Source organism: Ambystoma mexicanum, chromosome 2p, assembly GCF_040938575.1.
Source record: "Ambystoma mexicanum isolate Mex_15411 chromosome 2p, UKY_AmexF1_1, whole genome shotgun sequence".
Lineage (NCBI taxonomy): Eukaryota > Metazoa > Chordata > Amphibia > Caudata > Ambystomatidae > Ambystoma > Ambystoma mexicanum.
In genome coordinates this window covers 552,720,235-552,732,537 of record NC_090923.1, presented here as the reverse complement: position 1 = coordinate 552,732,537, position 12,303 = coordinate 552,720,235, and the positions used below count along the sequence as shown (strand labels likewise).

The window sequence follows — 12,303 nt, the reverse complement described above, 5'->3', positions numbered from 1 at the left end:
ATGCTTGTATCCTGGCCTTGGCAGCAGACAATACAATGATTTTGAATACATCTTATCATTTCTCTGTAAAATACTCTGCTATTTTCTGTGATAAGGTTTTTTGCCTTCTCACATGCCTGGTGACATTCTTTAATCCATTTCCTGATTTCTTTTAATGTAGGCCATTTTTATAGAGAAGCGAGCGGACCAGATATTGCAGGCCTCTGCCACTTTTTTATTAAGGCCCACTCATTTGACACGAAAAAAGGTTTGCTTTTATTTTTTTTACAATATAAAGTATTTCTGCACGTTTATAAATAACAATTTCACAAACCTGTGTTTTTGACATATTTAAATCATTAAAATAAAAAAGATAAAACCAGATGAAATCTTTTAAGATCACATCAATGAGTATTCTGGCACTTATTTACTACCCATGATGATGGAGACAACGAAGCTAGAATCATTCCCATATTGCATAAGATGGTTCTGTAACATTTTGTTTTTAAAAATTGCCATGTTTGGTTATGTGATCTGTGTACTTTCCAAGTCAATTCTCTAAAATTTGATTATTCTAATTAATGGTGAGAACGGGGAAAGAAAGTGGTACATTGTATAAAGAGTTGTCGGAAATCCCAGCTTCACTGCTCAACCAATGTGTTATCATGGGCATCTCATTTAATCTTGTAACACCTAACCTGTCAAAAATCCTAGTCTCTAACCCCTTCAAAATTGTCACCATTTAAAGTGATTTCGTTCTCATGGTATGATCTTCAAAAAAGCATCACACATGGTTTCACTGGATATGGTGTTGCTTCCTCTCTAGTAATAGTGAACATGGATACATTACACATAAGAGTCACTCGTGTCTTTGCTCTCTAACAGCAGCGCCACTCGAAAACCATGGCCTTCTTCCAATCTTAGTCCGTCTGCATACAGACACCTTCCTGGTAGCCTCTAATCTGCATCCACCATCCATGCTACGGTATGTGTAGCTTTCTCCTTGCTTCCAAGTGATCTCCTCTATCCATGCTTGAACACTTTTGCATTCTTTGATGCAGCTAATCTAAGTCAGCTTTCAATTCCGGATTATGAGCACCTTTTTCATATGATCTGTGTGCTACATTGATACGATGGCCAGTATACCTTCTTAGTGCCTGCTATTGATGAAGTGTCCTACATCTGTGCTAGGACACAAGTGCCCTGGTCACGGACTGATAATGTTGGCATTGAAATGCTATTTGGTTATCATTCTGATTGCAGCAAGAATGAAGAAGGTAAGTGGACTGAAAGTGAGTACCCATGTTTATGTTGATTGTTGCGATTAAGCATATCAATCTTTGGTTTGTGATCATGAAAATGGGGGTGAGACCAGATGTTGCAGATCTCTGAATTCGTTGGGTTCGATGGAGGGGAGCCCCAAAGGTGTCTGTGCCCCGGGCCCCAAAGGCGCTTAAGATGGACTACCATCTATAACTTTGGCCTTGTGTTCATAACAACCTATGCCTAGACTAAAGTTCCTCTGCCACAGCATAGAGCAACTCCTGTATTCCGCTTCCCTTTCGTGTAGAATATGGAAACTCTTTGTACTTAGGTAGCTAGAGTTTCTACATGACCGGCTTTAGATTATTCAGAATGCTGCTGGCCTTCTTGCTTTTGGTGCCCTAAACTCTGCTACACCTATGACTAATCTGCACTGGTTGCTGGTCCGACGTGTAGTACATTTTAAACTCCCCTATCTTGTTTATCATGCTTTCCACAGTCTCTCTTGCTTTTCACCTAAGGTAGCATTATTCAAACTGTGGGGTGCGCCCCCCTGGGGGGAGCGGTCTCATGTCGAACACAAACAGCCTTCCAAGCTGCATTTATTTCCTGGATGCCGGGTCAAGGACCGCAGGCAAGGTTGGACTGGGATCCGAAAGAGGCCCTGGAAACCATTTTCAAAGTGGCACCCACATTACACATTTTCAGCAAGCACAACCCTTTTCCTGTGACAACATTTGGAAACAAAATAGGTCACTGCACAAAAGAGGCCAAGGGTGCAGAGGCCTACCGGGAAATCTCCACAGTTCCCTATAGGCCAGTCCACCCTTGACTGCTGGTCCGGGGAAGGTAAGTGCTCCTTTTTTATTCCACTGTTTGTGGCGTTCGTCCCCCCGCTCCAGACTCGTAACATTCCGCACAGGAGTGTTAGGGGCAGTGGGTCGAAGTGTTCAAAAAGAAGTAGTGGAACTATGTTCCCTGCTGGCCTGTCCCCCTCCCACAAACCCCATTGCCAACCCCCCTCCCACGCGCCGTACAACCCCCTAAACAAATGCAAATGTGCCTGTGGATTAAGGCAACGTTCAGTGCAGTGCACTGAGGTGCCAGTTTCAACTTCTTCCTACACTTTTATTTTAAAACGAATCCATCCCGGAACGGTTTGTTTTTTAAATACAATTATAGGAACAGTAAAACGTAATTTAAAAAGTAGAGCACTGCTCCCAACCTCCCGCACCCTCTTCAACCAGTGGTTAAGGGCCTGGGTGCGGGTTTTATGCCCCAAACAGTGGGATCGGCCTCGACCCCCAACACCCGTTCTCCTGTTGGAGAGCACAGGTGTTGGGGGGATCTGGCTTATTTTTGAAAGTTGAGACCGTTGCCCTTCCCTCAGTACTGACACCCGATCCCACCATCGGGGAAAGAGGATGGGCAATGGTGAAGATGCAGGTAGAGCCTCGGCTTAAAAAAAATCAAAAACAAAAAACTAGAGCCCCTAACACCTGCACTCTCCCTCAAGAGCAGAGGTGTTAGGGGTCTGGTTTAAACAAGGTCTATACATCCCCCTACATAGCACTGCCAACCCTATCCCACCATGATGCACTTTTGGGAGCAGATGGCCTCTGCTGAAGGCCCCTGCCCCCAATGTTATTTTAATAATATATTTTTGGGGGAAGGTGGCACATGTTGATGGCCCTTGCCCCAATGTTATTTTAAAAATTCCCTTTTGGGGGCAGTTTGACTATGCTGCTGGTCCCTGCCTACAATGTTATATTAATAATGCCCTTTGCGGTTAGGTGAACCATGCTGATGGCCCCCGCCCCCAATAAAATGCATTTTTGGGGGCAGGTGTCCTCGGGTGATGGTCACTGCCCCAATGTTATTTAAGTAATGCACTTACTTTTGGAGGCAGTTGGCCCATGCTGATGGCTCTTGTCCCCAATGTTATATTGATAATGCACTTTTGGGGAAGATGGCCATTGCTGAGGTCCCCTGCCCCCAAATATATTTTAATAATGCACCTGGGGGCAGTTTGCCTATGCTGATTGCTCCTGCCTCCAATGTTATATTAATAATTCACTTCTGGGGGCAGGTGGGCAATGCAGATGGCCACTGTCACAAATATTATTTTAATAATGCACCTTTGGGGGGCAGGTGGTCCATGCTGCTGGCTGCTGGCACCAACGAAATGCACTTTTGGGGTAGGTGGCCCATGCTGATGGCCCCTGCCCCAATGTGTTACAAATGTACTTGTGAGGGCAAGACTTTTATGCTTGGCCGGTGAATGTCTGAACAACATATGCCAGAAATCTGTGAATGGAGTCCATGTTCCCCATTCAAATGAAATGCGTCTTGGGGGCAGGCATGAATTAAAAGATTCCTCGCTCTCTTATGCAGAGCCAGAGCAAGCTCCTCACCCATGATTATAATTGTGAGAATTTTATAGGGTTTTGGGTGGTGGGCAGAAGGAAGCTATGTGTTGTGCAATGCTCATAGAAGCCACACCTGGGAGTTCCTACTCCAAATATTTGACCTGCTGTTCTCTTCTCTTTCAGGTACACAATTCAAAATTCTAAAAGAGAAATCCCCCAGAGTTGGACCTTGCGAAAGTACATAGCCAAGTAAGGGTTCTTTTATGATATTAATGCTTAATTTTATTTTTGGAATTACTCTGATCATATGATTATTAATATGACTGGAATGCACATTTGCTTTCAGGAACTTTTGGGAATTTATTTTAACTTACATCCTACTTAATTTAATTTCCGCTCTTACCTTTGTTTCAAACTATGGAATATGCACACCTTGCTTGTCTCTTTGTATATAGTATAACAAATAACTACTATTGCCCAGATTTGAAAAAGGCTCACTTAGGGTTCCAAAACACGCGTCATCTCTATAGGCCACCAATAAATATGTGGCAAACTATGAAAATCTATTCATTTGGAACTTAATCATTACTTGTGGCGCAGTAATAGATGTGTGCAGAACCTCTTTGTATCATTAATGTAATGTCTACTTGCATGGCACCGTCTTGGTCCAGGGCCCTCAGGCCAATCTCCTCCTCTTTGATAGACACTTCCTGCACCGTTTCAACTTCCTTTCCTCTCCTGCTATTCCTTCTTACCCCTCTCTGGCTCCTCGGCTGCCTCCTTCCTCTGCTACCTCCTTGGCACCCCCTGCTGCTTCTCTGGCCTCCCTGTTGATTCCCTCCTCTGCCAGCCCTCTAGCTCTATCTTCTCTCTCTATGGCTACCTTGCCTTCTCTTTCTTCCTTCTCTGGTCATCCTTGGGTACCTCCAACACTTCCGCAGGGTGTACCTTTGGCCTGTCCCACTCCCCGGAAGTCCTTAAAATGTGGCAACCTGCTCCACATCGCTACTCTCAACTCTTGTTTAACTGTTAAACACTCCTCTGACTCTGCCGACTCCTGGAAGAGCTTGATTTGGATGTACTCGGTCTCCCAGAGACTTGGTTCACACAAGCTCTGTCATGGGCTTCGACACACTCCTTTCTGATGGCAACAAGTTCCTTTCTGAACCCAGAAACAACCGTCCCGGTGGGGGTGTAGCCTTGATTTTCTTGGAGTGGATTCCTGCTTTTATCATTCCAATGCAGCTCTACTCCTCCTTTGAATGCCTATTCTGCCGACTCTCTACCTCTCCTGGCCTCTCTCTCACTGTGGCCACTATCTAGAGGCTACCTGGCCAGGTTGACCTCTTCCTCTCTGAGTGGGCTGACCTCTCTTCCTTGCTCCTTGCCTCTACCTCTCACCTTCTCCTTATCAGAGACTTGAACATCCACCTGGATGCTAACAGCCCTTCTTCAGGACTCTTTCGCAACCTCTGCGATTCTCTCTCTATTCTTCCCTCTGGCCCGACTCACTCTGCCGGGCAAACCTTGGATGTTCTGATCTCCTCCGACCTCCCCTTCTCTAACCCTCTCACCACTCCTCTCTCTTGGAGTGATCACTTTCTCCTTTCATCCCACCTCTCGCTCTCTTTCCCGCAGGTCAAGATGACTACAGCACTACCACGTACCTGTCAGTTGAGGCTTTTACCGCTACTTTCTCTCCTCTCATGCACCTTTGGCTAACTCTCACCCTGACACAGCCCTTTCTAAGCTTCATCTCTCCATCTCTAACACTCTGGATGTCCTTTCCCCTGTCATGAGTATCCGCTTGAAGCCTGAATCCAAGTGGAACTCTTGGTACAATACCAACCTCGCCACTCTTAAGCGCAAATGTAGGGCAGCGGAGAGGAAGTGGAGGGCATTGGGCGCACCCTGGACAAACTGGCCTGCCGCCTGGTCCAAAGGCAATACAGACTCTCTGTCCTCTATAAGAAGAGACCCTACACCCAAGCCTGCATCTCTGCGGCATCTAACAACTCAGACAAACTTTTCAAAATCTGCAAGGAGCTGGCCAATCCTGCCGCAATCTCTACCTCTCCTATTCCCTATAAGGTCCTCTGCATGGCCTTGGCCTCTCATTTCCCTACTAAACCTCAGGACATCCTGTCCAATGTCTCTTGTTCTACAACCTCTTCCTCCTCCTCCACCACTCCTGGTCCGTCTGAGGCTGTCTCTCCTCCTCCTTTCTCCTGGTTACCCCAACAATGTTTCTAGACACGTCTGAACCATGAAAGTCTCCTCAAAGCAGGTTCTCCCCTGCTGATCCAGAACAATCAAGGACCACATGGACACCCTTGCTCCTACCTTGGCGGATTTCTGCAATCGCTCCTTTGCCACTGGAACTTCCCCTCCCCTCTTAAGCGCTCTCTTCTGCACCCCCTTCTAAAGAAGCCCTTGGCCATCCTTCCTCTTCAGCTAACTATCGCCCGATCTCCATCACTCCTGGGCAAACTCTTGGAAAAGCTGGCCATCTCCCAACTTAATCTATATACTGGATCTCTTGGTTGCCTGCATGACCACCAGGCTGGCCTCAGGGCTGCCAGAAGCACGGAAGCTGCTCTCCTGAACACCTGTGAGGACTTGCTCTCCAATTTTGATTCTAATCTCTCTTCTGTCCTCATTCTCCTCATTCTATCATCTGCTTTTGGCACGGTCAACCATGCCATCCTGCTCAGTCATCTCTGCGACAACCTTGGTATTACTGATTAGGCCCTGGCCTGGTTGACCACCTTTCTCACCGACCGACCCTCACAGGTCCAACTGGGGTCTCTCCCTGGCTCTTCAACCATTACTTGGCACCATTTGCCCACTGCATCACTACTTTCTGCTCCAATTTTCAATGTTATGCAGATGGCACTCAGCTCTCTTTCAGGCTCCCCCCAGCCACCTCTGCTTCTTCTCTCATACCAGACTGTCAGGCCACAATTCAGGAATGGTGTGCAACCAATGATCTCTGCCTTAATGCCAGTAAAACTGAGATCCCCCTCATTGGGACACCAGCTCCCTCCTTTCCTCTCTCTCTCCCTGGCCACCCACATTAGGCCCTCTTCCTGCGACTTCCTTTTCTCAGTTTCTCCCAGAAGCTCACTGTCTCCAAAGCTCTGGTCCTCTCTATGCTGGACTATTGCAACAGCCTCTTTCTAAATCTTAATGCCTCTACTCTTCATCCTTTACAACGTTTCCAGATCAGGACTGCAAGACTTGTCCTTGGTCTCAAGCCCAGGGATAGTATCATTCCAGCTCTGCAATCTCTTCACTGACTCCCAGTGGCTGCAATGATCAACTTCAAAACATCTTCCTTCTCGAGATCACCACTCATCCACCTACAACACTCTGAGGGTCAGATGCTTCTCCAAGCAGACAGTTGGGGCAGACATATTTCCTCTGCTGGGCCTCCCTCTGGATCAACCTCCCTGCTTCTCTAAAATTTGAGCAGAATCATCTCCGGTTCTGGAAGCAACTCAAGCCCTTCCTTTTCGCTTCCGCTTTCTCTCTTCCTCTCCCCAGCTGATGCACCTGACTGCCCCGCGCACTGGTCACCTGGTCACCCTCTGAACTCTGGCCCAGGTTCCTTCATGTCCAGTTGCCCTTGCACTGCTTCGGGGCTCCCCAGCACTTAAGGGTCTGTATCTGTAAACCTACAGTCCCTTCTCTCTGCACTAATGAGCCACCCGCTGGCTGCACTTTTGATTCAACTGCACTTCCCCTTCCTCTCCCCCTGGTACTTCTCCCCTTCCCCTCCCCCTGGCATTTCTCCCCTTCCCTGCACTTGCGCGATCGGAATGACACAAGGCCTAGTAAGATCGTTATTTTGTTCTCCCTTTGTTTCTCCCTCCTTGTCTTGTCGTGCCAGGGAACACTTGTGTACAGGCGCGCTATAAATGCCACATAATATCATATCATACAAGAAAAGGTGGTGCCTATTAATTTCTGAGTTCGAAGCACATTGTATCCTCTGCAGGTCTCGCCAAAGTGAAGTCAGATAAGAGGTTTGTCAGAGCAAGACAGAGCATTGTGTAGGCTGATTCGTAAGTGACCAGCAAGTATGGGCACTTCTGGGTAGCCAGAGCTGGGTATTCCTGCAGAACTTTGGCTGAAGAATTATTTTAGAGTGCTGTAAAATAGGTTGTGGCTATGAAAGTTGAAAGGTTACAGAAAAGTTGCCTTGTAAAGAGGGATTATTTTTGTGAAGAGATGGGCAAACCGTCTTGGGGTGGGACTTGAGGCTTACCAGATTACTCGAGTCAAAGCTAGAACTTTGCTCTAAGAGGGCCACCACTGAATGCTCCAATGGGATGTGGCCAGAACAAGCAGTCAGCAATATCCCTTGCCTATCTTTGTATTCTGGACACAACCAAGATCTTCAAACAGGGATCCACAGGACTTGTAGAACACTACAGAATTTGTGGGGCCCAATTGGAGGACCATGTTCTTTTTCCAGCCCCTGATTTTGCTTAATAGCCTTTTGGTGCACATGTGCTTTTAGCACAGCTACATTTCTCTAAAGTTCTTTTTCCATATTTATTTTGTAATGATCGTTTTCCAATCCTGACATGCGGTACGTAAAATGCAGTTTATCAACCAACTGTGTGATTGGCATTTTTTCTTAGCTGAGACACCCATTTTCAAATGGAGCAATTCTTTTTGCCCAAAAACAGAAGTGTCAAAAGGAAGAGAGACAAAGACATTGGGCCTCATTACGCGGTAGGAAGTAGCCAAGGCGCTATTAGCGCCATGGCTACCCACTTACCGCATTCCGGGTCCGTGTTCGCGGAATAGGGACTTACCGGGTCATTCCGACCTTGAAGGCCCCGGTAAATCCCCATTCTGGGAACCATTCCCCATTCCCATTCGAGCACCCATAGGGCTCAATGTGAATGGGGATGGAGCTAATAACGGGCCCGCTATTAGCGCGTACGTTATTAGCTCTGAAGTCCCTTAACGGGTCCCTTCCATAACACCTGATAAAACCAGGCGTTGAGGAAGGGACCCGCTAAGGGACCTCGGAATAGGATGGTAAGGGATTACCAGCACCGGTGCCCTTACCAGTGCCGGTAATCCCTTACCACCTACCGCGCAATGAAGCCCATTGACACAGAATAAAAAACTGCAAAATCCAGGAAGTGTGATGCCACATATTTAGACTTTGGATTTACTTCTATTGTGGTAAAATTTGAAACTAACCATCCGTGTGTGGTGTGTGGAGCAACTTTAGCCAATGACAGTCTGAAACCAACCAAATTAAGATGCCACTGGGAAACAAAACATGGGCATCTCACTGGTAAGAGCAGAGACTTCTTTGATTCCACTTACAAATAGTCAGCAAAAAGGTACTGTTAAAAATATTGTTTCTACTCCAATCAATGTGTTGAAAAAAAACCCTGTGGCATTGCCTACCCCGTTGCCAAATATAAAAACCTTTCACTGATGCTGAGAAAGTGGTCCTACCAGCAGCCACGGCACTGTGCAAGAGAATGGTTGATGAAAGTAAGTTAAAATGAATCCTCTGTCAGCATCACCATCAGCCGCCGTGTGTCTGAGATGTCAGACTATATCACTGCACAATTAATCACACAGCTGAAAAGCAGTCTCTGCATTACAGTCGGATGCGGGAACACATTTATCAAGAGAGGTTCATTTAATAGCCTATGTCAGGTACTGTCGTGCAGCAAAATTGTAGGATTTGTATTTTGTAAGGCAATTAAAACAAGGGCAACAGCAGCAGAACTGTTTGACCTTTTAAATGATTTCCTGAGCAGACAGCGTTTGAGATGGGAAGCCTGCATAGGAGTATGCACGGATGGTGCATCTTCAATGTGAGGAGATAGGTCAGGCTCAGAATATGGATAATAGTTGCAGATGTACTGCAACCTGCTGTAAAAATGGTCATTGCCATCAAAACACAGCCTACAAGAGCATGTCTCGTTGCCATTCTGTGTGCAGGAATGGGGGCAGAACATGATGGTTTGCGCTTTCACACAGAAGTCAGATGGCTGGCCAGGGGAAGAATGCTGCAATGTGTTTTCGAACTAAGAAATTAAATGCAGCTATTCCTTTTGGATATTAACACTAGCAAAGCAAACAAACTGCTTGATCCCTGCTGGCTTGTGCTCTTGGCCTATCTTGCTGATATTTTGACAAGCTATATATCCTCAATAGGCCTTTGCAAGGAGCCAATTGAATTCATTTGCAGTGAATAAAAAGTTGTTTCCTTCCAGAGGAAGTTAGACCACTGGAAAAGAACAATTGAAACTGGGGTCGCAGTTCAGTTCCCATTGCTTATAGAAGCAATAGAGGAAACTGTGTATAACTTGCTGCATGTCTTGGCACCAATCACAAGTCACCTAACAACATTAAGGGCCACCTGCCCTGAGTGAAATGCTGCCATCAATGAGTGGTTGACGCAGAATTTTCTGGTAGAGGAAGTGGTTCATCTCCCAGTTGACACGCAGGAGGAGCTGATTGAGCGTCAGGCTGACAGCACCCTACAATCTGAATTTAGGAACATTCCAGTGCGTGACTTTTGGCAGAAGGTAAACCTAGACTATCCCACATTGTCCAGCTGTGCTACACAATCTCTTCTACTTTTTTGGTTCTTCTGACATGTGGGAAATAGGATTTTCAGCATTAGCTGTACTAAAGACTAATAAAAGCACAATGCTGGAAGTGGAGGACAACCTCACAGTGGCGGTCTCAAAAATAAAGCTACAAATTGACTCACTTTTTGCAGAGAGTCATGGCCACCTTTCCCATTAGAACTGTTCACTCTGCAAAATCATATTGCTTTTCACTGAATATGCGAATAAGAATGTATTTTGAGAAAATAAAAGCCCTCCTGGCAATTGTTCTGTTTACATGCAATGTTTCCATGTTTAGAAGTGATTGTCCTACTGTCCTGGAATGTATCCCCAACAAAAGATCCCTTCAATATGATGGCACCACGCACTAGAGTAAGAATGGGTGAAATGTGATCATTGTTTTTGATATGATATGTGTTTTTTCTAGATGCGATATGTATTTCCCTAAAATTGGTTTTTAATATATGAAATGCCACTGTGTTATATGTGGTTTTCTATAAATGGATGTTTTACAATGAATTTTGAACAATAAATGTAAGAAATGAACTCCAAACATACTTACTGTGATTTGTCTATAATACATGCCCTTTTAAGTAGGGCGTTCTTTTTGGAAAGGATGTTTGTCAGCGTTTTATACGCATGAACCATTTCATAAATGAATGGAGGGGGTGCATTTATCTGTTGATAATTGCAATTTTTGTATGGCACCACGCACTCAGCAGCCAAAGAGTTTGCATCTAAAAAGAATTAACACGGTCACAGGGAGGGGCAGGGCATACCCAGACACATTTTCTCTATGGGGGGCTTGCAATAAAATGTTTAACGACCACTGATCTAGGGTCATACCCTATGTTCCTGGAGTAACCTGCTTTTCAGATAATTTGAGGAGGGGGAGCCAGGGACCAGACCGGACATCAGTGGTTGTACAAAAGGAAAGCTTTGCTGGAATTGCATGCAAAAGTACAGAAATGGGCAAGACACTCCATCAAAGGCACTCACCAAGTAATACATCTTTTCTCTGCTGCAGTAACTGTCACTCACGCCCACACAGATGCCCTCGCACGCACCAACATACTGCAAGGCAAACCCTCACATGCATTCACAAGCAGGATAACACACAGATGGAAAGGAAAGCGGCATTGTGTGGTATCCACAAGGTACACATGGCAGCAACATCGCGTGCTACTACAGCTGCCAAAAGCAGTCACACAAAAATCAAAACTCACACAATTGCAGAAAAGTCAACACACAAAAGCAGTTATACAAGAACCTCAACACACCTCATACACCAACAGAGATACTATAGCCATCACCCAACAGAACATTAACAAAGATCTAGCCAAACTACCATGGAGCCCACACCCGAACTAGGTGAAACAACACACTACACATTGTGCAACAAACACACCTCCAGCAAACAACACACTGCACCCTTGACAAAGCTTGACCCATGCACACACACATCAGGAAAAACAGATAAATGGAAATGAATGATAGAAAAATACCTCGCACTGGAGAAAATCACATACAAGACAAACATGTGCCACAAGGAAGCAGTCGCTTTGAGCCTACGTAGACATGGAGTTGAGATCTTTACATATACATGGAGAAAGGCAACTTGAATAGGCAGCTAAAAGCTGACAACATGAATACAAACTGCGTGCATAATTAATTAACAGAACCTTCGGAACCATACATGAAGATTGACATCCTACAAAGTGTTCAGAGCTCCTCCTCGTCCGAGTGAGGCATCGCACCTTAGTGCAGCGGGATTAATTTGTACCTAAGCGGATACCCTCTCCATAACATCGTCCATCTTGAATGAGAGGCACCTACAGGTAATATCAGCACACCGTCTGGTTGGCCCATGGCAACATGGTGGGTAAGATGTCTGACTCTGAAACGCAACAGCACCAGTGGGGATTAGGAGTACATTAAAGCCCCTGATCCATGAAAAAGTGATGGACAGCGTACTCGCGGCTCCAGAACTGCCACACCAGCACAGAGGAAAGGGCAGCTACAAGTCCCAGATGTACTTGTGCGCATCTGCGCCATCTTCCCAAATCTTATGCGGA

General features: G+C 45.8%; 1 long non-coding RNA gene across 5 annotated transcripts in view; it reads left to right on the top strand.

The window, feature by feature from the left end:
* The window catches only part of LOC138566548 (uncharacterized), an 807,988-nt gene that overhangs the window by 390,906 nt on the left and 404,779 nt on the right, over window positions 1–12,303 (top strand). For all 5 annotated transcript variants that reach the window (XR_011301960.1, XR_011301958.1, XR_011301959.1 and 2 more), the window contains one exon: window positions 3,795–3,860. This is a non-coding gene — a long non-coding RNA (uncharacterized lncRNA). The remainder of the gene's footprint in view (window positions 1–3,794; window positions 3,861–12,303) is intronic.